Source organism: Rattus norvegicus, chromosome 3 (genome assembly GCF_021556685.1).
Source record: "Rattus norvegicus strain SHRSP/BbbUtx chromosome 3, alternate assembly SHRSP_T2T, whole genome shotgun sequence".
Lineage (NCBI taxonomy): Eukaryota > Metazoa > Chordata > Mammalia > Rodentia > Muridae > Rattus > Rattus norvegicus.
The window spans coordinates 57,594,895-57,619,998 of record NC_141536.1 but is presented as its reverse complement, the minus strand read 5'-3'; the positions used below and the strand labels follow the sequence as shown (position 1 = coordinate 57,619,998).

At 45.1% G+C, this 25,104-nt stretch overlaps 1 protein-coding gene and 2 long non-coding RNA genes across 4 annotated transcripts in view; 2 read left to right on the top strand and 1 right to left on the bottom strand.

The window, feature by feature from the left end:
* Positions 1 to 1,086, top strand: part of LOC148006484 (uncharacterized) — a 2,450-nt gene extending 1,364 nt beyond the window's left edge. The window contains exons 1-2 of the long non-coding RNA XR_015684411.1: positions 1 to 22; positions 463 to 1,086. The exon at positions 1 to 22 is cut by the window's left edge and continues 1,364 nt beyond it. This is a non-coding gene — a long non-coding RNA (uncharacterized LOC148006484). The remainder of the gene's footprint in view (positions 23 to 462) is intronic.
* The window catches only part of Wipf1 (WAS/WASL interacting protein family, member 1), a 103,349-nt gene that overhangs the window by 17,431 nt on the left and 60,814 nt on the right, over positions 1 to 25,104 (top strand). The window contains 1 exon segment of one of the 2 annotated variants that reach the window (NM_001429724.1): positions 11,850 to 11,964. The gene's annotated coding sequence lies outside the window, so the exon portion shown is untranslated. 2 annotated transcript variants of the gene reach the window in all.
* Positions 3,433 to 12,989, bottom strand: LOC148006483 (uncharacterized). The gene is made up of 4 exons (XR_015684407.1): positions 12,855 to 12,989; positions 12,019 to 12,127; positions 4,137 to 4,241; positions 3,433 to 4,019 (listed from the first exon to the last, which is right to left on the bottom strand). It is a non-coding gene; the product is annotated as an uncharacterized LOC148006483 (long non-coding RNA).

The following is a 25,104-nucleotide window of genomic DNA, read 5'->3' as shown; positions in this document are numbered from 1 at the left end:
GGATGGATGGATGGATGGATGGGTGGGCAGATGGATGGATAGATGGATGGATGGATGGATGGATGGATGGATGGATGGGCAGATGGATGGATGGATGGATGGATGGACAAATGGATGGATGGATGGATGGACAAATGGATGGATGGATGGATGGGCAGATGGATGGATGGATGGATGGGTGGGCAGATGGATGGATAGATGGATGGATGGATGGGCAGATGGATGGATGGATGGGCAGATGGATGGATGGATGGGTGGGCAGATGGATGGATAGATGGATGGATGGATGGATGGATGGGCAGATGGATGGATGGATGGGCAGATGGATGGATGGATGGGTGGGCAGATGGATGGATAGATGGATGGATGGATGGATGGATGGACAAATGGATGGATGGATGGGCAGATGGATGGATGGATGGATGGATGGGCAGATGGATGGATGGATGGATGGGTGGGCAGATGGATGGATAGATGGATGGATGGATGGATGGATGGATGGATGGATGGGCAGATGGATGGATGGATGGGTGGGCAGATGGATGGATAGATGGATGGATGGATGGATGGATGGATGGATGGATGGATGGATGGACAAATAGATGGATGGGTGGATGGATGGGTGGATGGGTGGATGAATGGACAGAAAAAAAGTTTTATTAAAAAGTTCCCATGTGGGGTTGGGGATTTAGCTCAGTGGTAGAGCACTTGCCTAGGAAGCGCAAGGCCCTGGGTTCGGTCCCCAGCTCCGGAAAAAAAAAAAACAAAACAAAAAAAAAGTTCCCATGTTTACCAAATATACTAAGTGTCTATTCTAGAATGTTTTGTTTTGTTTTTTAATTTTACTGACTTGACTCAGATCATGAGGCTTAGAAGCAGGTAGGTGCCTGTTTCTTAAAAAGAAAAAAGCTGGGGCCAGCAAGATGACTTTTGGGTAAAGGTGCTTGGCATTCAAGCCTGGTGACCTGAGTTCAGCCCTGGGGACACACAGGAAGGTGGAGGGGAAGAACCAAGTGAACAGAGGTGGCCTCTGACCCAGTAATAGAAAACAAGAAGAAAAGCTGATTGGAACTTGCCAGGCAGGAACTTGCTTTGTGAAAAATGCCAATTTGAACAAGCATTTATCGGACAGGTATAAACCAGTCTTGTGGATGTTTCAGCAATTTTTGTAGGATCCAGTGACAGAGGCTATGTGGTAGGAGATGAAGTTTGCCTCACTCTTGCAGTCACTAAAGGTTGGTGAGGAGGTGGTGGAGCACCAAGGGAGCACCAAGGGAGGGAGGTGGGAGTGATAGCTGACGAAAGACTTGCTGCACCTCCATTCTGTTTGAACAGGAAACGTTTGCTTTGTATTCCTGGTACAAAAAAAGACGTGGACCCTGTTCATAGTTCATGGTTGCCTATGGTCTAATGTGTGTGTGTGATGTTTGCTGAGGCATTATATCTGAAAACACTATGACTTTATAGTGACATAGAGACATAAATGATGCTTTTTCAGAGTCCCCTAGTGGGAACCATGTTATAGGATGCGGCCTGTTTCATGTCTCTAATTCCGTGTCTCTTATATAGGCATTCAGTAAGTGTTGTTGCCTGGGTCTGTTGGGCTGGGTATGTGTCTCAGTCATAAAGTTCCTGCCCTGCGTGTCTAGAGCCTTGGGTTCAACACCCAGCGCCACATACATCCTACACAGAGAAAGAAAAACAAAGCATGTTATTTAATACTTGCAACTAGGATTGTAATGTTTTAATTATATCTCTATATAATACTATCTATATATAATATAGATACAAGAACATCTAATTACAGGTATCAGTGTTGCTAGTGAAGTGTTTATTTGAAGGGTACTTTGACACACTTGATCAATGTAGCAGAGAAAGGGACAGAAAAGTTAGGGTCATATAACAGAGCTACCCAGCTAGTTAGGCTGAAGGTGAGTGTGTGTGTGTGTGTGTGTGTGTGTGTGTGTGTGTGTGTGTTGTGTGTGTGTACATGAAGCAAGCAAATGTGTGTGTATTGCTCATCACATCCTGACTATCCAAAGCTGCTCTTTAGAGCTGGGCTGAGCTTTCCTTCCAAGGTCAACATTCCAGATGATCTGACTCAGGCTTCCGTCAGCCTGGTTTATACACGGTAGGTTTCTGTGGAAAAGAGGGTCCTGATTCTCCAGGAGTCTTTGTACTGCATCTAGGACCACTCTAGCTCTAACAGGTATGGAGGCTGAGGAGTCAAGGACAGTGGAGACTGTAGTGCAGCCTACACAGAGTGAAGTGCAGTCCTTTGAACCCTGCCCCCACAGCGCCCGCCCTTCCATAAACGAGTTCTGCTCAGCTGACCCTACTGAAGTGTTCCCTGTAGCCCCAGACCTGGTGCTTCCGACTCCAGCTAGACACTCTGTTGCAACACTGTATTAGCTATGTATTTCTTTTAGAGAGAGGGGTGTGGGGAGGGTGGGACGGATTGGTGGGGGAGAGGAGAGGGAGGGAGAGAGAAGGAAGGAGGCATTTTCAAGTTTTTCCTCCAGCTCTGCCACCATTTGTATAACATCGCCTCAGTTTCTTCATCCACAAACTGGGGAGGCTGCAGCTGTGTGTGATCTCAGTTCAACCCCCTGTAGCTCCCTCTCTGGCCTGAGGAGAATTTTCTGGCAGGAAGGAGTGGCTGCCAGGGTTTCCTTTCCAGGCAGCCAGTGAGGACATTCTTTCCTGTGCCTACATATGGAAGCAATTTCTGGATTAGCCAAGGCCCTAGTGCTGCTGAGCTCACCCAGAGCAGAAGAGCTGGGTGGTAGGGATTGGAAAAAGAGAGAGACATGGTATGCGTTTCCCTGCATTTTCTACCACTGGCTTTGCTGTATGGAATTACTCCTAAGATCTGCTTTTCGGTGCTGGGGCAGGATAGGGTAGGGCAGGGCAGGACAAGGCTTGGTGCATTTCACAGTAAAATGTTAATAAACTAAGGCAATCCGTAGCTTGGAGCTTGTCTCTGGAGGGTCAAGCCTGAGGCTAAGGGGACTGTCCCCACCATCAGCTGAAGCTTGGGAGGAGGAATTGTTTTATTATTTTATTTCTCTTCTGTCAAGCAACTCCTTTACTAGTACATGTCCCTCTGACCGGGCTGGCAGTGACAGTCACATAGATCTGTACACTTGCCCCTAAACTGAAGCCAGGAAAGGGACTTTCTCTAGAGTGCCATTTTTCTCACCAAGCCTCACCTGTTGCCCTGGTCACCGTGATTGTCCCCGAAGACTTTGCTTGCTTGTGCCACCTCTCTGCTTCTGACCCTAATCCCAGAAATTACTGGAGGCCCTGCTTACCCAGAAATGGCTCCCGTTCCCCTTCTGTCTGTCCCTGTCTCCACCACTGCCCGACCCCCCACTGATGGAAAGGTTAAGGGTCATTTTCTTGAGCAGAGATATTTTTCCTAGAGATGAGTTCTGAGCAGACAAAGAGACATCCATCTTTATCAGCACTCGATAAAGCTATTGAATTAATGTCCTAAAAATAAAAACAAAAACAAAAACAAACAAAACAAAACAAAAAAACAAAAGTTAAACTATTCCTTCCAAATCATTTCTGGAAAAATCTTCCAAAGTCAGTCAACTGATGGATGCTAAGGGCTTCGTAGGAGGGAACACATTCTTTATTTGTTTTATTTCCGGGTCTGTGGTGCAGAACCTTCTGGCCCAAGCATCCTGCTATTCCCATCGGAGGGAGCACATGTTTACAGTGAGCCCGGGCCTCTACCCTGGAGGGCATCAGGACCTTCTGTGGCTGGCCCTCACCTCAAGACACACAGAATTAGCTGTGGTTTGTTTGATACGTATGGATTCCCTCACTCTATAGAAGCCGGATGAGAAGACCTTGAGCGGTCCGTATCTGTAGAGTTGTTGGAGTCTGCAGTGCTGAGCACAGATGGCCCAGTTCTGGCTTCCGGCTTCTTGAGGCTTCCAGCCGAAGCATCCAGGAGACAGAGCTGAGTGAAGGTAGCCTTCCTTTCTGCCACTGATGTGGAAGGTTACCTGGGGTGAGGAGGTCGGGTGATATATTTCCCCAGTGTACCTTCCGGACAGCACACATACTCACTGACCCATAGAGTTGAGCCCAGCACTCCAGGCAGCCCCCTCGCATCTCCTTACCTGTCTAGGGCCTCCGTTTGTGGGCTCTATTTGTTCAGTGGGCATCAGTTGAGCGCTTACCATGGAGGCTTAAGGCATGGTCCCTGTATCCACAGAGTTTGCCTTCTATGAGGGAGAAAGAAGTGTAAGCAGGAAGTCGCATAAGTTAGGTAAATTAAGACAGTGACAAGATGACCAGATGTTTGGTTAGAGCTTTGTTTCTCAACCTGTGGGTCATGACCCCTTTAGGAATGACCATCCCTAGGATTATCGTAAACCTAGATACATTACTATTCACATTAACAAAATTACAGTTATAAAGTAGCAAAATTATTTTATGGTTGGGAGTCATCGCAGGGTGAGGAATTATGTCAAAGGGTTGAAGGATTAGGAAGGTTGAGAACCTCTAGGTTAGAGAACAGGGAGGACACTGCTTGTCACATAGCTGTCCAGGAAACTTGAGATTCAAATGACCAGGCACACGACATCTGGGAAAATATGTCAGGCAAAGGCAAAGCAAAGGTCCTGAGGTGAGAACAAGATGCACACACCAGTTAAGGAGAGGGAGTGTGGGCTTGTGGGAGAGGGGTGCAGGGCCAAGTCAGAGATGTGGACACAGACAGATGTGAGGCCTGGACTCCAGCTGAACAGTCTGTGGGGTGGTGGAATCTGGTTTATGTTTTAGTAACTCACTCCTGCTTCAGACCCAGCTCTGCCTTGCTCTGATGATAGACAGCGCCACACTGACATATACCTGCCGTGTCAGATTATCCTAGGTCTGCCCCCCAGTCTCCATAATCCATCCACCCACCCGACAAACACTTACTAAATACCTACTAAATAAAATCAAGTGAGAAGACGCAGCCTAGAGGTCATCAGGTCAGGAGAACAACATTTCTTCTATTGCAAGACCCCACTTCTATGCCAGACTTTTTTCTTTCCTAAAAGGTGAAAACTGGTGCCTGGTCCCTTTCCTCTGCTCCCTGCTCTGCCTCTACTTGGAATCTTTACTTGAAGTTACTCTGAAGGAAGTTACAGACTAAGACTTCCATTCTCTATGTCCCTGGGTCAGCAACTGAGATAGCATCTATTCAAAGAGCGTCATTGTCCAGGAGAAGAAAGGAAGGGCTCTGTGTGTGTGTGTGTGTGTGTGTGTGTGTGTGTGTGTGTGTGTGTGTGTGTCTGACTCTGTGTGTCTCTTTCTCTCTGTACATGTGTATGTCTGTGTGTGTGTCTCTGTGTGTGTCTGTGTCTGTGTGTGTCTGTGTCTCTCTCCCTGTCTCTCTGTCTCTCTCTGTGTGTCTCTCTCTCTTTGTGTATGTGTCTCTGTGTGTGTCTATGTGTATGTGTGCATGTGTGTGTCTGTGTGTTTGTTTATCTTCCCTCTCTCTCTGTTTCTGTGTGTGTGTGTCTATGTCTATGTGTGAGTGTATGTGTCTGTGTGTGTCTGTCTCTCTGTCTCTCCAGTCTCTGTGTCAGAGTCTCTCTCTCTCTCTCTCTCTCTCTCTCTCTCTCTGTGTGTGTGTGTGTGTGTGTGTGTGTGTGTATGTGTAGGCTAGAACATTGGACAACTCTATCATTCTCCATTGTATTTTTGAGACAGTGTCAGAACCCGTTGCTCAGCTCTGTGAGGCTAGCTGGTCAGCCTAGGTATCTTAACAACCCATCCACACAATTTCTACATGTGAGGGATTTGAACTCATGGCAGACGGCCATGTTAATGTATGTGCCTGGTATCTGGGCTTTTGAAAGGACCTTGCTTGTCCTGGATCCTGTCTTGGGGGGCATTAACTGTCTCCTTGGGGTCTCTTTGCATATGTGTAACTGTTTGTCTATCTGGGTTAAAAACACTGCCTCCCCCCCCCCCACTAGCCCATGGACACAGCACAAGGCTGTGTGTGTAAGAACTGGGCATTCTCTTCGTTGGGGGATGGTAGATTTTTCACACAGAAGCACACAGTTAGTGTCCGGGCCAGCCAAGCCCAGAGTCCCCATAGCGGCCCCCGCTTGGCTCCCCAGTACTTCAGCAGGGATGGATCAGCCCTGGGAATTTAAGCAGCTTCCGTGTGTTTGCTAGTGTTCTCTTACATTCTTGGTCGGACTCCTGAATGTTAATGTCAGGCCTGGAATCTCTTCTTAAAAAAGAGGGGAGAGGGAGGAGAAAACTTTCCATTGGGAAATGTCTTGAAACCAAAGAGAACAGCAGAGAGAAAATGTGGTGTGTTAAAGAGGCTTTGGGATGAGCACCTCCAGGTCCTTTCATTTGCACTGGTATTTTCTTTATTAAAAATACATTTATTCAGAGAGAGAGAGAGAAAGAGAGTCAGAGAGAGAGAGACAGAGAGGAGACAGAGTCAGAGTCAGAGAGAGAGAGAGAGGAAATAGAGTCAGAGTCAGAGAGAGAGAGAGAATCAGAGAGAGACACACACACAGAGAGAGAGAGAGAGAGAGAGAGAGAGAGAGAGAGAGAGAGAATCAGAGAGAGAGAATCAGAGAGAGAGGGAGAGGGAGAGGATGAGGAAGGATACAGGCACACCATAGTGTGTGGAGGACAGAGGACAACTCCTGGGAGTCAGTGACTAGGTTCCATCCTTCCACCCCTCCCTAGCTGGACTCCAGGGATGAACTCAGGTTGTCAGGCTCAGGGACAAGCTGTTTACCCACAGAGCCATCTTGCCAGCCTGATGGTCTTCTTTTCAGTCTGCTATTTCATATAAATATTACTTAAAAACTTGGGCTTGGGCGGTTGGGGATTTAGCTCAGTGGTAGAGCGCTTGCCTAGCAAGCGCAAGGCCCTGGGTTCGGTCCCCAGCTCCGGAAAAAAACAAAAAACAAAAAACTTGGGCTTGTTATCACATAAATTCATTGTGTGTAGTAACCTATTTCCTTGTGTGGAGTTAGTGTATTAAACGTGTTTATATATGATATGTGTATCAGTTTTCTTTTTATTGTTAATAAAATATTGTGAGCAAAGATTGCTTGAGGAAGAAAGCGCTTACCCAGCTTACAGCTCTAAGGGGGGATCTGTAACGTGAGGAAGGTAGCAGGAAGCTGTGAGGTCACATCTTCTCTGAACGGAGGAACAGAAAGAGGAGTAGGAAGCAGGGTAAGGCTAGAAACCTCAAATTCTGCCTGCGGTGACATCCTTCCTCCGGCAAGACTCCACTATCTAAAGGTTCTCACACTCTCTCAAGCAGCATTTGCCATCCGGGATCACATATTCACATAGACAAGCCGATAGGGGACAGTTTTCATTCAAATTGTCACAATATATTTTAAATGCTGCCATGTAACAGATTACGGTAGAACACAGTGTTTAAAACATTAGTCATTTTACTTGCCCACAGTCCTGTAGCCCGGGCTGATTTCACAGCTGGACAGCTTTCCTGGTGTGCTTGTCTAGGGTCCGTCTGGCAATTTTCATCTCCTACCCTAGAAGGCCAGGAGTGTACTGGGTAGCAGGTTTAGATGCTCTGTTTTTTTTTTTTTTTTTTTTTTTTTTGTTTTTGTTTTTGTTTTTTTTTCCTGTAGCTTCAGGATTGCAAAGCCAAAAGTAGCAGGCCCTCATGTGTGGTCTTTTAAGGGTTAAAGCAAATCACAGGTATAGAGTAAATTCAAGGCAGAAGACCATACACAAGGTGAAGGCCAGCTTATCGGAAGCCACCAAAGGATTCAGTCACCACACAGTCGTTTCCAATCAGTGGGTACCATGGAGGACAGGCGGTGCCAGGCACCAAGCACCCAGTGAACAAGCGCAGCCCAGTTCTGCCCCCATGAGCGAGTGAGGTCCATGGTGAGCATAACTCAGTCATCATGAGTTTGACTCGGTGTGGAGAATTCTGGGACAGGAAACATGAGGATTATGAGTTAAAACCAGGCTTGGCTATATAGTAAGACCCTGTGTCAAAAAAAAAAAAAAAAGAAAGAAAAAAAAAAAAAAAGACCATAAGCATGACATAGGCATATCAATCATGGACGCACAGCAGCTGTAGTTCCTGGCACTGAGCCCGCACAAATCTGCTAACCTGAAGTCAGCTATGGATCATGGAAGGAGAAGAGCCCTCCTACATAATGTGGACTGTTGACAGCTAACGGAGTCTTGGAAAGAGGAGGGCATAGTACTCAGGTGCATCCCTACTGCATACCCAACAGGTTCCAGTAGATTTTTATTCAAATCCATGGACACAGATAGTATGTGTCAAACTCAGTGGGACCCAAACATCATGAATATGGGAAGGAGATTTGTATGGAGGAAGAGGATAAGGCAAGGTAACAGAGAGTGATCAGATACATTGTATCCATGTATAAAATTGTGAAAGAACACAAGCTATTAGAAACCAAAACACAGCCTAGCAAAACCATGGGAATTGGTCTAGGTCACAAAGCCAGACATGCCTTTTGGAGAGATCACAATGACTGGCAGACTGAGGATGGAGGGATTTGGGCCTGGAGACTTCCTGGAAACAGTTGCAGAGGACCGGGCAAAGGAGTGTGCGTGTGACCTTGGCGTAAAGTTTAGGGGACATGTGTCAACAGTGAGAGGGAACGGACTGTACATGTGTTGGTTGTACAGGTGCACGTGAAGAGGCAAGGCTGACTGTCATGCTGTTGGCTTGACTAGTCAGTGACAGTGTCATCCGTTGCAATAGGAGACTCTGGAATGAGACAGATCAGACCCGTGGGAGTGGGACGGTTGTATTAAAGGTACCAGAGGGACTCTGACAGATGACATTGGATGCCATGAAGACTGTTTATATCCTGAGCCCCTCCAGTGCTTTCTAACTTCCATTCAACTTTCACACCATGAGCGCTGCTGCTCCTCTCCTGCCTTCCCTCAGAGAAATAGGCAATGGTCAGGTCTGAGCCACGGCGTCCAGGATGTCTCATGGGAGCACTGGAGATGAAGACTCGAAGGATTCGGGGTTGGTGGGGAGCAGAGACATGCTCAGGTCATAGCATTGAGAAATTCAAAGATGAGATGATTGATGGAGAAGTTGAAAACAGAGAAAAAGAAAAAGCCCAAAGTTAACCCATGAGTGGAGACATGAAAAAGGAAAGGGAAATGCGTCGTGTGAGACAATGAGCAGACTGGAGAAGGTGACGAGAAAGATCTGGTTCCAGAAGCTATGGCTCCTGCATGGAAGGCTCTAGAATCTTGTTCCTTTATGCCTCCTTTTAACCATAGGCTCTAAACATTAGAAAAGTAAAATAGGCCTTTTTACCCACCCTGAAGCACTCAGTGGGTAGGGAATAGGCCTTTAGATAAGGTCCCTGCTGTATACAAAGAAGGGATGAGTACTTAATATCTAAGATAATATTATCTTGGTAGTTATTATCCAAGCCCCTTGACCCTCCCCGATGAAGACAATCTGTTGGAGAAGAAAGGACATGCAAACGGTTAACACGAATTAAGAAATCTGCTGGAATGCTTAGTTGTCTGCTCCCAAGTGGTCTGACAGAGAAATATCAGTGGCCTCGGAGAACAGAGAGGGAGCATGTCCCCATGATCAATTTTTAATAAACATAAATGGTATAATAAATTATGCATGGAGGAATGGTATAAAGCATTAAACAATGAAGAATAAATTATTTAAACGATTAAAAATTGCCTGTCATACGCATGACGTATGAGGACTCTTGAGTCTTCTCTTCAAGGAAACAGAGCAAGGTTTTAAAGGGAGCCTTTTCAAAGAAGATTCTTTAACGAGCAAATCTCGTGGGGTCTGCCTGGCATGGTGGTCGAGTTTGGAGCCCAGTGTCCTTGTGCTTTCTCTTGTCAGTGTGTGGAGAAGCATCTTGCTGGTGAATGGTCCTCCGTCACATGACTAGTTGTGCAAGCACTGCCCATCCCCCAGAAGACTCAAGGTGTCTGCAGGTATCCAGGGCAAGGGTCAGGGGTTGGCAGTACAGTTTCTTACACAGTCCTAACATTCCAGGATTTCTAGATAAGATACTGTCCCCTGCATAGTCCCCGCCTCAGGCACACTACTGTTCCTGTCCTGAAGAAGTCCCAGCAAGGCGTGCCCTTTCTGACCCGCCTCACCTTGGAGGAGTCACATTTAATCGGAAGCATCATGTTACGCAGCACGTGTTATCACTGAATCAAACATGTCTACATGTAAACTCCTTCTCTGCCGCCTATCAGTTTTGGCTCTTTTACCCGTCAATTTAATTTGCCTTATGTTCAGTTTCCTTATCCACCCCAAAAGGCGGTTGTGCATGGACAAGGTTCTTGGCGGGTGTTTATTATTAACCACAGAATTAGACAGTGAATGGTAGAGTCTCCGAGAGGGCTGAAGAGCAGGGCAGGGTACAGTGTAATAGGGGAGCACTTGTCTAGCAGCTACAGAGCTCTGAGTTCAGTCCCCAGAATGAGGGAAAAGCAGCAAGCAGAGAGGATTGGAAATAGGCCAAAACAACTAGGGAAAACACTAACGATTCCAGAAAAGACCCGTTACCTAATCCAAGTCAACAATTATAAACTATGGGCCCAGGACTGATTTTAGAAATGTAGCTTAAAAAGACAAAAACAAAAGGAAAACCAAAAAACCCAAACGAGTCCAAATGCCTTACGCAGAGGCACAAGCTGTCCACTGTTTATTTCCATTTTCTTGCCCCAGCCTGCCGGTGCGCCTCTGCTGCTTCGTTCTGGGAGATTGAGTTTGCTACTTGAGGCAGTCACTGTCTACAAGCTAAATAGCTTCCTGTTTTCTAGATTCTTAAATGTTTTAATGTAACTTTTGAGCATCTGATTGATGCATACCCTTAGCAAAAATGAAATGATGTTTTGCCCAACTAATAAATTTTAGTAAAATTGACGATTCAAAGGTGACTCTTTTTAAAATCACCTGTCTCCTTTGTTGTTATTCCAAATTAATATTTACCCAACACCAATGCAGACCTTCCATTGCTTTGGGACTATGACCCCTTCTGATGCAGAAACTGGCTAATTAGAAATATAATTGTAGATATTGACGTCTGTTTTCTATAAATAACCATGTTTATCAACTAAAGTTCAAATTCAAAATGTCTTAAAAGGTGCCATAAAATAATCACTCTTTCAGGTAAGAGATAAGAAGTACGTCTGTGTCCCTCTCTCTTTAACCTGTATGTGGGGGGTTTGTGACTTCGTCACTGGTGTCATATGGCAGCAGTAACCCCATGTGACTTCCAAGGCTATGTCATAAAAGGCTGGACTCCGCCTTGTTCAGCAGGAATAATGGCACTTAGAGCCTTCCTTGAACAAACATGTGAAAAGTCACCTGGGCATGGTGGTGTGCACCGATATTCTTAGCACAAAGGAGGTTGAGGCAAGAGGATTGCCACAAATTCTAGGCCAGCCTGGGCTATGTAGTTTTTTTGACCCTGCCAAAAAAAAAAAAAAAAAAAAAAAAGGAAAGGAAAGGGAAGGGAAGGAAGGAAAGGAGGGAGGGAGGAAGGGAGGGAGGGAGAGAGAGAGAGAGAGAGAGAGAGAAATTCAGCTAAGAACAGAGGGTATTGCTATAGCTTGGTATAGAGTATTTTCTTAGCACACACATAACCTGAAAAGCAAAGAAGAAATGAGTAAAAGAAGTATAGGGGAGATTTTAAAAAGTAAAAGGCCTGTGTACGTCCTCCGCTTGACAATCTCGGCAGAGCTCATCCTGGCCATTCTAGGCTTGTGCCAGACACACGTGTGTAAATGAAGAGGCCATCCTGGGAATGGATTCTCCAAGCCAGTGTTTTTGCTTCCAGGGTAGCTGGTGAACCCAGCGGAGACCACGGATGTTACAAAGCAGTTAAAAGCTACCTCCATTGTCCTGCTTCTGAATTCCTGGTGACACACGTGATCCACAGGGGCAGTGAAATGGTAAGGGTTTTATACAGCTAGCTTTCGGGTCATTTAGTACACGCTAATACATACCTGGAGCAGCCAACCAGCGATCTTGCCTGACTTTATAGATGGCTTGGTGGTCATGACTGAAGATCACCCGCCCCATCAGACTGTGCCATGCAACTGCTAGTTTTTTTTCCTCATGAAAGATAATCAGGGAGACAGTAATCATTCATTCATTCATTCATGTGTTTTGGTTCTATAATGTCCCCAGAGGACCATGTGTTAAAGGCTTGGTCCCCAGTGGTGTGCCATTGAGAACTGTTGGAACCTGTGAATTATGGGCCTACTGGGCAGCACTTAGGCCATTGAGAATTATGGGATCCAGCTCTCCCTCACTCTTGTTTGCGTCCTGGCCTCAAGGTGAGCTCTGTAGACCCACTATGTGCTCCTACCATGATATGACATTACCATAGGCCCAACACATGGGTCGGGCATTGAAACACTCAGATCTGTGGGCCCAAGTAAACCTTAAAAGATTTCTGTCATCTTAGACATCTGCTATAACAACGCAAAGCTAACTGACACATCTAACTGATGAGTTAACAGATAATTTGGAGCTGGGACACATATGAAAGGTGACAAATCCAGGGTCTCCTGCAGTCTTATGGCTTGCTTGGAAGGGTGTGCTACTGATATTTTCATTTATTGGTAACTGAAGGTCATCGCTTCCTTACTAATAATAAATTGGGCACGTGCACAAAAAGGCACTTTGAGTTTTTTAAATGATAATACTGCTGATACCTGTAAGCATTTAATGTAATAATTATTTATGGTTAGTGGTGTCTTAGGGTTTTACTGCTGTGAACAGACATCATGACCAAGGCAATTCTTACAAAGACAATACTTAATTGGGGTGGACTTACAGGTTCAAAGGTTTAGTCTATTATCATCAAGGGGGAAGCATGGCAGCATCCAGGCAGGCATGGTGCAAGAGGAGCCGAGAGTTCTGCATCTTATTCCAAAGGCAAATAGGAGAAGGCTGGCTTCCTGGCTGCTAGGACAAGGTTATTAAACCCCCATGCTTCAGTGACACACCTACTCCAACAAGGCCACACCCACTCAGACAAGGCCATACCTACTCTGACAAGGCCACACCCACTCAACAAGGCCACACCTCCAAAGAGTGCTACTCCCTGGGCTAAGCATATACAAACCATCACAAATGGCTAACACTGATAATTTGTGTGACTGTGAGCATTGTATAGTAATCTGAGTCCATAGGGCAGACTAGGCTCTTGGGGCCTGAAGTAGCTGGTGTTTCAGAGGCTCTTGGGCTGATGTGACATGTCAGTCCTAACTTACGGAACTACTTGAGTTTCCACTTGTTTGCCATTGTTTATGAACTGGTAATTGAGCTGGAAGTTTGTAGGGTAGGATGTGGCCAATCACAGTGTACATGATTGGATCTCACAGTGCCCAACCTAAAAGCTTTTTATTGCGTCTGTGTAGTGAGAATTCTGGAATTTTGGTTTCTTTAAAAAAAAAAAAAGAAACACAGAAATGTTTTAAGGATATGTTTTAATTTTAATCCCAGATGTGGGGCTGCCTGGAGGCAGCTGACTATGATTTGCCTCGTGCTCTAGCAGAGGCGTGGCTTTGCCAGCTGCAGATAGTTTCTATGATTGTGTGACATTTGGAATTCTGGGAACTTTTCAGAGGCTATATAAGTGCTAGAGCCCCGGTAGGAGGGGGTTGATGGTTGTTGGTTATCCAGGGGGACATTGGCTTGTTAGTAGTCATGCTTAATGAAGAAACAAGAAGAAAGAAATTAGACTCAAGGATGTCTCTGTCTGTGTCTCTCTCAGTGTCTCTCTCTGTCTCTCCTATCCTTTTCTCTCTCCTATCTAGTGATAGGGGGTGAGATGGGGCAGGGGATAAAGGGTGGGAAAAAGAAGAACCCACAAAATAGCAAAGACCAGTCAGACCTCTGTTCACTGTGTTTTTAGCCTGACAGTAGTCTGGGCTGCGTCTGGCATGGGACCTTTATGGCTCATCCAATGCTGGTCAGTGGGGCAGTCTCTGTAGGCTTCAGTTGGTTCCCTCCAGCAAGGGACAATTAACCATCTTGCCATTCCTCACTGTGCATGCCTCTGAGGAGAGCCCACAGGCACTCGAAGCACAGTCCTGAGCGAGTATAGGTTCAGTGCTTTCTTTTGGAATATCCTTCTTCCTAACAAAAACATTGTTGGGCAGCACTCTGCATAACAGTAAAGAGATAGCTGAAGGGCTGAAGTGCCCTGGTCATTCTTGGAAAGAGTAGTCAGGGCAGCTCTTCTCACAGGCCTGGAAAATGCTTTCCAATTCTGAGACCTTAGGAAGATGAGGGTGTAGACGATTAGGAAGACTGACGTAGATTCTGAGTCAGCACTTCTTATATTTTGAAGCATGTTGTGTGCACGGCATAGACCACTGACAGACTGAGGTAGACTGTGGCTCTTGAGAATGAGGGGTACCTCGTTCTCTATTGCTGGTAGACAGTAACCGTCATCAAAAGATGTCAGCCAGCTCTTTCCCTCAAAGGAGGAAGTACATCTGGGTGGGAGAATGGGCTGTAGCCTATACTGGTGCCATGATAGAGGGCCATGAACCTATGTAGGTGGGTCCAGAAGGAAGAAACTGACACTTGAGCCAAGGCCAAGGTGGGCACTTCACGAAGCAGAACACCTCTCCTGCAGTCCTTGCCCAGGAGGCCTGGCAAGCTCATTTACCTTACTCAAGGGAACTGAATTTGGAGGGGCTGTCACAGAAAGGATGCTCACCACGGAGCGGTAAAGTCACTGCAGCGGGGCATTGTCTCAGCAGCTGTCAGCACAGGAAGAGACACGTGGAGACAGGCTCCTGGTTCCACACAGTTCAGTGAGGTTAAAGTTCACAGGCCCCACTGAGGTAGAAACACATCTGTTCAGTTAGTTCTAAGTGCTATTTCCTTGACTGATGTCCGGATGGCTTAACATCCTTTACGTAATGGTAAGCCAGCTGTGGCCCCAGCGGAGACAACAAAATCAACTATGCTTGTAAGTCCTTGAAGAAAGGAGGCATGTCAGGCCACAGAGTGCCTGTGCACTGAGGCAGACTGGCTGGGAGGCAAAACTACTCTCCCAGAGAAAAATATTTAGGCCAGATACTTTATCAGAGATTCTGCAGAAAAGGCAAGTCAGGACAGGGTAGACCTTTTAGGCTGTCTGAATTATTTTGGAGGACTGCAGGCTGTGGGGGCGGCCCCTATTTGCCTGGTTCTTGGCCCTGGGATAATGAAGGCCTCCTGGGTGTCTGATAGAGCAACTCTGGCTCTGCATTGGTGAGTTTGCTAACCAGGGGCCTGCTCTTGGCTGAACTCTTGCCACCTTAAGAATTGGATAGCCCCAGGACAGGGTCTGTCTCGGCTAGGAAGCTTTTGATGTCTTTAAGATGTTAAAACCTCTTCAACATGTATTCGTGCTTGCATATACCTATACACTGTACACAGATGAACTTAAATGGTTATTGTTGATGGATGCTGGAGTGTGAAAACTGTGCTTCTTTGAAAACTGGAATCGCATGCGGTATGGCAGGATGCTGACACACCAAGAGTCCCAAGGAGGCTGCATGTTTGTGTCTCATTTCTGGTCATTCTGAGTGTCACTGTGGTATGAGGGGCATGGGGTGGCCATCACTATTTGAATGTTTTCTTTCTCTCTCCGGCCAGAAGAGTTGTGTGTAGGCAACAAACACCTTGCCTCGTACACTGAACAGGTAACCCTCCAGTCTCAGTCCACAGGTGGGCTGCAGGCTCCCCTTCGGTTGGTTGACGGTAGCCCAAGGCAGTCCGTCATTGTGACAGTCCAGGATGGTGGTGATGCTTGCTATGTAACATCGAGTTTGCACTTCTGATCAGCAGAGGTGGTTTTCTTAAGGCTTTGTGTGAGCATCTTGTGTATCCTGTAGCACACTGTGCTTGAAAATAATCCATTTTCTCCCTCATGCATATTTCTTCTTGCTGGGAGAGCATCGTACCTATAAAATCTACTTACTCGACATATGGTCAAGCTTTGGTAAATATTGTAGTTTAGAGTAATGATTTTCCAATAATGAGGAAGTAGAGCTTATTAAAAACTGGGTCCAGAGAAGGAGATGGCTTAGCTGGTAAATACACTTACATGGAACCCTAGTGATGTGTTCCATGCCTTGGAGCCCACATAAGGATGGAAGGAACTGTCCCTGACTTCCACACACGTGTATCGTGGCACACGTGCTTTCCCCCAACACGTGCATGTGCGTGTGCGTGCGTGTGTGTGTGTGTGTGTGTGCGTATGTGTGCGTATGTGTGTGTGTCTGCGTATGTGTCTGTGTGTGCGTGTGTGTGTGTGTGTGTAGGTGTGTGTGTGTGTGCGCGTATGTGTCTGTGTGTGCGTGTGTGTGTGTGTAGGGGTGTGTGTGTGTGCGTATGTGTCTGTGTGTGCGTGTGTGTGTGTAGGGGTGTGTGTGTGTGTGTGTGTGCCATTGTGATTGAAGCTCCATGGTACCCTAAGTGAAAGTGCATCCTGTACAAGGTGTTCAGGAGACACATCTCAATAAACACACTTCATGATATTAAACAAAGATGGTTGATTATTTCTGTATATAAATTTGTCCTTGGAAGTTAATTGGTGGGTATTATGTTGCGTTTGGTACCCAAGTATGTCATTGAGCTATATACAACAGTAATTTAGTAAATTTTAGGCAGCACCCAGAGTACCAACTTTATTTCCAAGAGCTGATTGAAGGCAAAGAAAATAATAGATGCTGATATACAAAATATGGTGTTTCTCATTTGTTACGACTGTTACTAATTAATAAACTCTTGACAGACATTTGTGTTTTGTAAATTTACTTCCTTTGCAGAACATGTAATTTAGGCTGTCTGCAGCCACTTCAAAATCAAAATCAGAGTCCAGGGGGGAAAAATAGGATAAACACAGCAGGGTGGTTTGATGTGGCTCTGCTGGATGTGACCCACACTCTAATTGTAACCTGCATAATCTGGGGCTTCACACGACCAGGTTCTCCTGGAGCCTCAGTCAGAGAACACCCACTTGAATACCAAAAGCCTTCAAGAACACATCTCTTCAATCCAGGTTCTTCCAAAAGGCACTGCGTAAGTGTTCCTAAGACACAAACACGTCCCCAAAGTTCAGTGAAGATATCTCTCCTTCCCTCAGAGCCCTTGGCTGATGCTAAGCCTGGTTTTATTTCTCCCAACCACATGGCTTCCCGTTTCCAATGGTGCTTTTCTTGTTTACTTATCGTGGCGGATGGTGTAATTCATGGACCATTTTCTTTCTTGGTTCTAGTCAGATTCAGATAACCCTGAGTCTAGGAACAGAAGTGCTGCAGCATCACCAGCAGGCTCATAGTGGCTTTGTGGAGACGGTGACTTTCTAGAATGATCTAAACGTCATTCCTCAGCGGGAATACCCTTTATTGTCTGCATGCAGTGCACCCCAGCAATGAAGCTCTTTGCTTGACTAGTTGTCTTCTAATCTAGAACTTTCCAAGCATAAAATTCCCTACTTATCAAGAATGACACTCCTTTAGTCTACAAGAAAGGGCAGGGGCAAAGTGGTATAAGTTCCTGCCAATGGAAGTGTGAGGATCTCAGTTTGACCTCCAGAGCCCATGTAAAAAGTAGCCTAGAGTGGTGTGCTTGTAATCTAAGCACTGGGAGGTAGATGTAATCCAAGTGGAGACTGGAGAGGAATTCCTGAGGTTTGCTGGAAAACCAGTCTAGCAGAATCTGTGAGCTCTGGTCAGTGAGAGACTCCACCTTGGGTGTATGGGTGGAGAGAGAGAGACAGAGACAGAGACAGAGACAGAGAGAGAGAGAGAGAGAGAGAGAGAGAGAGAGAGAGAGAGAGAGAAATTGAAGAGAGCTGATGTTATTTTCAGCTTATACACACACACATGTACATACGTGATACACATGCATACATACACGCATACACACAAATACACACATATATACACACAAATATATACATACACCACATACACACATACATACACGCATACACACACATACATACACACACATAACACACATACACACACATACATACACTCATACACACATATACACACACGACATACAGCATATGAGTGCAGGAATCTTGGTTCTTAGAACTGTCTTGCCTACTTCTGGAATTCTGTATTTATTGAGGTTCTTTTTCTTTTTAAGAATTTATTTTTTTAAGATTTTATTTTATTGTATGAGTACACTGTAGCTGCCTTCAGACACACCAGAAGAGGGCATCAGATCTCATTACAGATGGTTGTGAGCCACCATGTGGTTGCTGGGATTTGAACTCAGGACCTCAGGAAGAGCAGTCAGTGCTCTTAACCACTGAGCCATCTCTCCAGCCCCCTTTATTGAGGTTCTTAACCTCTTCCTGGATGACAACAGGGTTTTGTTTTTATGACTCACAATGACTTTTATTCCTAATAATTGCATACTTATAATTTTGAGAACACTCATGTTTTCATAATTCACTTTGAAAATAGGGACTTTCTAAACATTATTTATCTTTCAGGGAGTATAGTTCTCCCTCCCTCTGCTCCTCCTAGTTCCTCCCCACCTCCCTCCCATCTGGATCCACCCCCTTCTGTCTCTCATTAGCAAATAAACAGGCATCTAAGAAATAATGATAAAACAGGAATAAAAATCAACACATTGGAATAGAACAAAGCAGGGGGGAAAAGAGCCCAAGAGAAGATACAAGAGAAAGAGACACACTCATTCTCAGTCTTGGGAATCCCATAAAAACCTGTAAGGTATGCAAAAGACTTGTAAGGTAAAAAAAAAAAAATCGAGAGAGAGGAAAAAATACATATATTAAAAAAACAGAAAGAAAAAAAGCCCAACCCAACATTGTGAGACAGTGACCCAACAAAGACGCCCTTGAGCTTGCTTTCTGTTGGGTTGGCTTTACTCCGGGCACGCCCTGCCAGCTTGTGTCTCCATTGAAACTCCTAGGAGAGAACTAAATTTTAATTTGGAAGTCATTATCAGCTGGAGAAGGTCTGGGTTAGGGATCAGCACGTGGTCCCCCATCCTTTCAGCTCTAGGGCCCCACCTGGAGGAGACCCGTATGGGCAGCATGACTTTTGTCCCTAGCTAATCTTTCTATGAACAAAGGAATTTGTTATTTCCCTTCCGTTGATTAGCAATAATAAAGATGAATGAACGGTTTGGTTATTTGCGATCCAATGACATAAGGCTGAAAAAAGCCAACTTGGTTTATGGCGTCAGGTCTTGTGCCCTGCCAAATAGTGACCAGGCTAGGTAGGGCTCTGGCTTTGGGAGCAGATGGCTCAAATCCTGATAATTCCAGTTTCTGTTACATTGCAGCCACACAAACAGTGTTCCTCTGTGTGGTGCACCATCAGGAGAACTTTGATGACCTTTCAAGTTCCCTTTAACTGTTCCAAGGGCTCACAGATATGGTGCATGCGGTCTTGTCAAATGAGTGCTAAGGGGAAAGCCTTTAAATGAGGTAAGGCCTCAAAAATTCCCCCACGGTTTCTGAGGGAAGCAGTTGCTCTCTGGTGTGTCGGGACAAGCTGACTTACACGGTGAAGCTCTCTAGTCAAGTGCTTCATGGCACTTGACAACCCAAGGCAATGTGCATGGACTCTGGGCTCTCATCTCTCGGAGGCTGAACAGCAAGAGGACAGTTTGCACGTGCGCCGGAAATGACGCTGGGTGTCATCAGAAGCTTTGGTATCAAATCCTAGTTCCAGCACTTGTTTACTGGTTCGGGGGAAATCCCTTTAATTCTTGGAAAGTTGCTCTCTCCATTTGAGACAATAAACCTGACTAATTAAAACTGATCTAATTATGCTTAGACAAAAGTATTGCCATGAAGTAGACTAGCACTGCTTGGTGGTCCTACCTAACCAGTTTCTGGGCAGTAAATGGAGTTCCTGGAAGGTATTTCAATTGTTCCTAGACCTGTATCCCTTTTCCTTCTTCACTGTCACTCCAGTCTGAAAAATTAAGTATGGAATTTAAATGTTAGCTGTCATTCAGATGCACACATTGTAAATACACACACACACACACACACACACACACACACACACACACACTGCTGTATAACCAACACATGCATTTTGTGGCCGGAATTTCTTCCCCCCACCTCTAGTCATACCAATGCTTAAATGAATGACAGCTACCTCATTTCCAGAAAAGAGAAGTTTACAGGGTTCAATTCCTCTGACTTCTTAGCTGTCTGTTAGGAAAGTCAGACTTCTGGCTGTCTTCCTAAGTTGAATTCTTTAGCTCTTTAGAGGATGTGTTAGCATTCTTGTGACCCTGCCTCATTCTAGAGCAGATACTTCAGCTGGTGACTCTGGTAATGAGGTGTGAGGTAGTCAGAAACACCTTGGGCAACCTTCCTCCTGCACACATGTCTGCAGGTTGTCCTAGTGTCTGTGGGCCTCAGATCCTAAAGTTTTCAAAGATTTTTCCCCCCAAAGGATGGTCTTGGCTGTGTCCCAGCTTTGGCTTCCTGGCGGCTTCTCTACTCCACACTTGGCCACACGATTGGTTAGAACTATATTCCACCCTCCATACAGGAAGGGAGGAAGTCAATGGAGGCATTGCAGTCTTCCCTCTGATATCAATTTCTAGAGCCTGGTGTAGTGGTATGCTTGTAATCCCAGCCTTCAGAAAGCTGAGACAGGAGGATTGCAAATTTGAGTCCAATCTGGGCTTCATAGCAAGACCCTGTCCCATCCCTCAGACACCACCAAAGAGCACAGTTTCTGGTGCTCTGTAATATCACCCTTTGCTCTGCCAGTGTTGTTACTAACAGGAAGTTATCATTTCATTTCCTGTAAACGGTGACTTTACCATTACCAGAGTCCGGCTGACTGTGCCCTGTCACTCACCCAGAAAGCTCACATGTATTTGATATCTAGAGAAAAGTATAGTTAGGATTTCTTTTTCTTTTTTTTTAAGATTTATTTTATATATATGAATACACTATTGCTATCTTCAGCCACACCAGAAGAGGGCATCGGATCCCATCACAGAGGGTTGTGAGCCACCATGTGGTTACTGGGAATTGAACTCAGGACCTCTGGAAGAGCAGTCAGTGCTCATAACCACTGAGCCATCTCTCCAGCCCCTAGGTAGGATTTCTACCATTAAAATGGAAAGCACATATTCACGTCAAGGTTAGAGGATAAGGATATTATAATAATAAAAAGCATGCTCAGTCAGCAAAGATTGAGAAAGGGGAGACTAAATAGGAAATATAATAATCTATATACTAAAAAAGAGAAATAAATGTGAGTAAAGTAAGTTCTTCTAATAAAACCATTGGGTCTCAGATACATTAGATGATCGAGATGTGGTTCAGTGGTAAAGCACTGGTCTACCATGACTGAGCCTTGAGTTCAACTCCCAGCATGGGAAGAGCAAAAACTCTCTGGCTGGTAGCTATCTTCAGGATCGTATGTCAGTTAACATTACACAGAAATCCAGCAGTAGCTGGTAAACACCAACTAACAAGACAAGTGTAGGAATGGAAACTTTAATATTAAATATAAAAAAACTTTAGCATGCAGAAGAGTATAAATCCCAGAAGAAAACTTATGTGAGCATGAGTCTGACCATCTTATAATTTAATTAGATGAAGCAAAATCTGTGAGTGCAATTAAAATAGTGGGGCACATGAAATATAAGTAAAATATAAAGATGCAAATGAGCTTTCTCAGTCATATGAGGAGAACTTAACAATCTCCTCAGAATTGTGTCATGAACAAAAGATATACAAGAGAGTCTTTGAAGTGATTGAATACTGTTTCAAAAACTTTTCTCCAACTGACCAAGAAAGGAAGGAAGGAAGAAAGAAAGAAACAAAGAAAGAAAATTAGATATGAGTTGTCCACATGTAGCAACAGAAACTTTGTATTGAAACTTTGTTGGTGTGTGTGTGTGTGTGTGTGTGTGTGTGTGTGTGTGTGTGTTGTGAGAATTTAAAACTTTTACTTATAACACAAGAAATGCAACATATCTATGACCAGAGTCTAATAGTTTACCATATGTACATAATGTGAAATGCTGGGGGGTGGGTGTCAGGGTAGCTGGCAGAGCTAGCATACATTTCTCCTTTGTGTTTCAAACAAACAAAATTCTTTCTATTGCTCTCTGCTTTAAAAAAAAAAACAAACACAACACATTGTTAGCCACAGTTACGTAACTGTGCTAGAGGGCTTTGAACTTGTTCCCCCCCATCCAGAGACACCCCTGTATCAGACATCTTTCTCCATCCTCCATCACCCTCCCCAGTCCCTGTAGGCACCAGTCCATTTTCTGCATCCTTGCGGTCAAGTCTTTTACATGTGAGAACATATGGTGAATACCTGCTGCATTAGTGTAGTTCACATGATGTCTTCTGGTTCCCTGTACGTTACAACAACTGTCAAGGTTTCGTCCTTTTCTGTGGCTGAGCAGTGTGTGTATATGTATTCCATGTAGCCTTCTGACTAGCTGACTATTGTTGGGCGAGCTGTGGTGGGCATGGGTGGAGGCCAGGCGTCTCCTCAACAACATATCCCTCTCCACAGTAATGGCAAGGTTGGATTTTTTTGGGAGTTTTACTTTTAGTTTTTTTGAGGAAACTCCGTACTGTTTTGCATAATGTACTAATTTACATGCCCACTAGCAGTGTATGATCGTTCCCCTCTGCATCCTCAGTCAGCGCTTGTTATTTCTTTTTGTTTGTTTGCGAGATAACAGCCATTCTAAGTGGAGTTAAATGATACCACATTGTGGTTTTGATTTGCATTTCCCTAGTGGTCAGATAGAATGGAGCCTGCTAGTTGGTTTCAAACTCATCAGGGGTCTCTGGGTGGTTTAGTGATTCTAAGTTTGGTTTCTTCTATGGAAGGTAGACATGACCATATCTAACTCAGAGCATTGCAAGGACAATTAACATCTGTATGTAAAGCACTCAGCTGGGTGTCCACATGCGACAGTGATCTGATAAATTACTGATGGAGACAGCCAGGGTGGCAGTATGTCTTCCAGTCCCTTCTGAGTGCCCTGAATGACTAGGGTGCCGTCAATTCTTTAGCACCTTGTTACACAGGGATGAGACAGAGAACTGTTATGGTGTCCAAGTTGTGCTCACCTGCATGAAAAGGTTGGGCATTTTGTCTGTGTTCATCGGTGAGATGTGGCAGTGGCGAATGGTTGGGTTAATCTCCACTCCATAAAAGAAAAACATGGTGCTCCCAAAACAGAAGGAGTGGAGGATCTGGAGAAAGGAACGGTAGGCAGTGTTAGTCTGCAGGGCCTGCTGCTCCAAGTAGGAAAGCAGGAGCAAGGGTTCTCACCTCACTGCTGCTGTCCTCGCCACTGTCCTCACTGCTGTCCCCACACTGTCCCCACCGCTGCAGGGCATGCGCTCCTCGCGCACTAGGCTGGGCTTCCCTGACCCTGTGGTAGTAGCACACACCTCCTCAGGGACGGAGTGAAGAAGCAATCACTAGAGTCAGAAAGCAAAGCCCTCAAAAGGATGCAGTGCTCAGAACTTGGTGTGAATCTGTGATTTGAGGTAAATAGACTGTATCTAGCAGTGGCTAAAAGTCCTGCATTTAAAAAAAATCTGGGGGTTGGGGATTTAGCTCAGTGGTAGAGCGCTTGCCTAGGAAGCGCAAGGCCCTGGGTTAGATCCCCAGCTCTGAAAAAAAGAACCAAAAGAAAAAAAAATCTGTAGACACTATTATACCTAATTACTTTCATAAAAATACTTGTTCAGTTGGGGGAAAATAAGGGAGGATAGTTAATCGATGTTCAATAGTACCAACAAATATTAATTATCCACTGTTTCCCTTGCCCCAAGACACCATCTAATGTAAGATAATTCCTTAGCTTTTAGTGTATTTCTCTTTGTCCCAGAAAAGATCAGCTATGGACTTAATGTTTCAGTATCAGCTTACTAACTGTTACTTACATATCCTTTTAAACGTGAGCGATGGGGGTGACTGGATGTAGAATATCTGGGCTCTCTGTATGCTCTCCAACTTCTATAGCTTTTCAACTGCTCTAAAAAGTCAAATCCCCCTTCACGTAGAGCCCTTACTGTTTCTCCTCCACAAAGTTCCTTGTGGTGCGTGTCTTCAATCCCAGAGCTTGGGAGGGAGAGGCAGGCAGTTGGATCTCTGAGTTCAAGACCAGCATGGTCTACAGAGTGAGTTCTAGGACAGTCAGAACTACACAGAGAGATCTTGTCTCGAAACAAAACGAAACAGCAAATAAACAAATACATAAAACCTAAAGATTGCAAGGTGGGGAAGCATGAGGACAAAGGTTTGAACTCCCCAGAACCCATGTAAATGCTTGCTATGTGTCAGTGGCATTCACTTGTAATTCTAGCATCTGAAGACAATTCCAGGAGCATTCGGCCAGTGAGATTAGTCATATCGGCAAGCTCCGAGATCGATCGAGAGACCTTTCCTTTATGAACAAGGCAGAAGAGTGATTGAGAATGGTCCCCAATATCAACCTTGGACCCCCACATGCATGTGAATACACATACATGTGCATCCTGCACACGTGTGTATGAAAACATACACACACATGCATGCACGCCACAGACACATGGAAATGGAAAAAAAGAAATCTTAAAAATTTTAGATTACACCTTCAACATTTTTAATTTAAAATTTAAAAACACCCACATGGAGAAGCCTGGCTAGGTATCCCACACCACAGCGCACGAGAACATCCAGACCCACTTAGTAGAAAACAGAACTAGAAACTGAACCCAGACTTCGAGATGTCTAAATGCTGTCCCATGTTCGCACAGAGCCTTACTGTTCTTCCTCCACAAAGTTCTTTGCAATGTCTGATTCCAAGATGGCGAAGAGTTACCATAATTCGTATTGCTAAGCTGATGCCTTGTCTGTAGTGTAGACAGTCATCTTGGCTCAGCTGGCTAATCCAGATGTACAGTCCATTCCCCAAACCAGCCAACAGCTGTCAAAAACGGGAAAACAGTTACTGGTGCTCCTAAAGCCAGAGCTGTAATCATGCAGTGAGACTCGAGCCTGTCCATTATCCACAGCGCTCATTCAGGGATAATT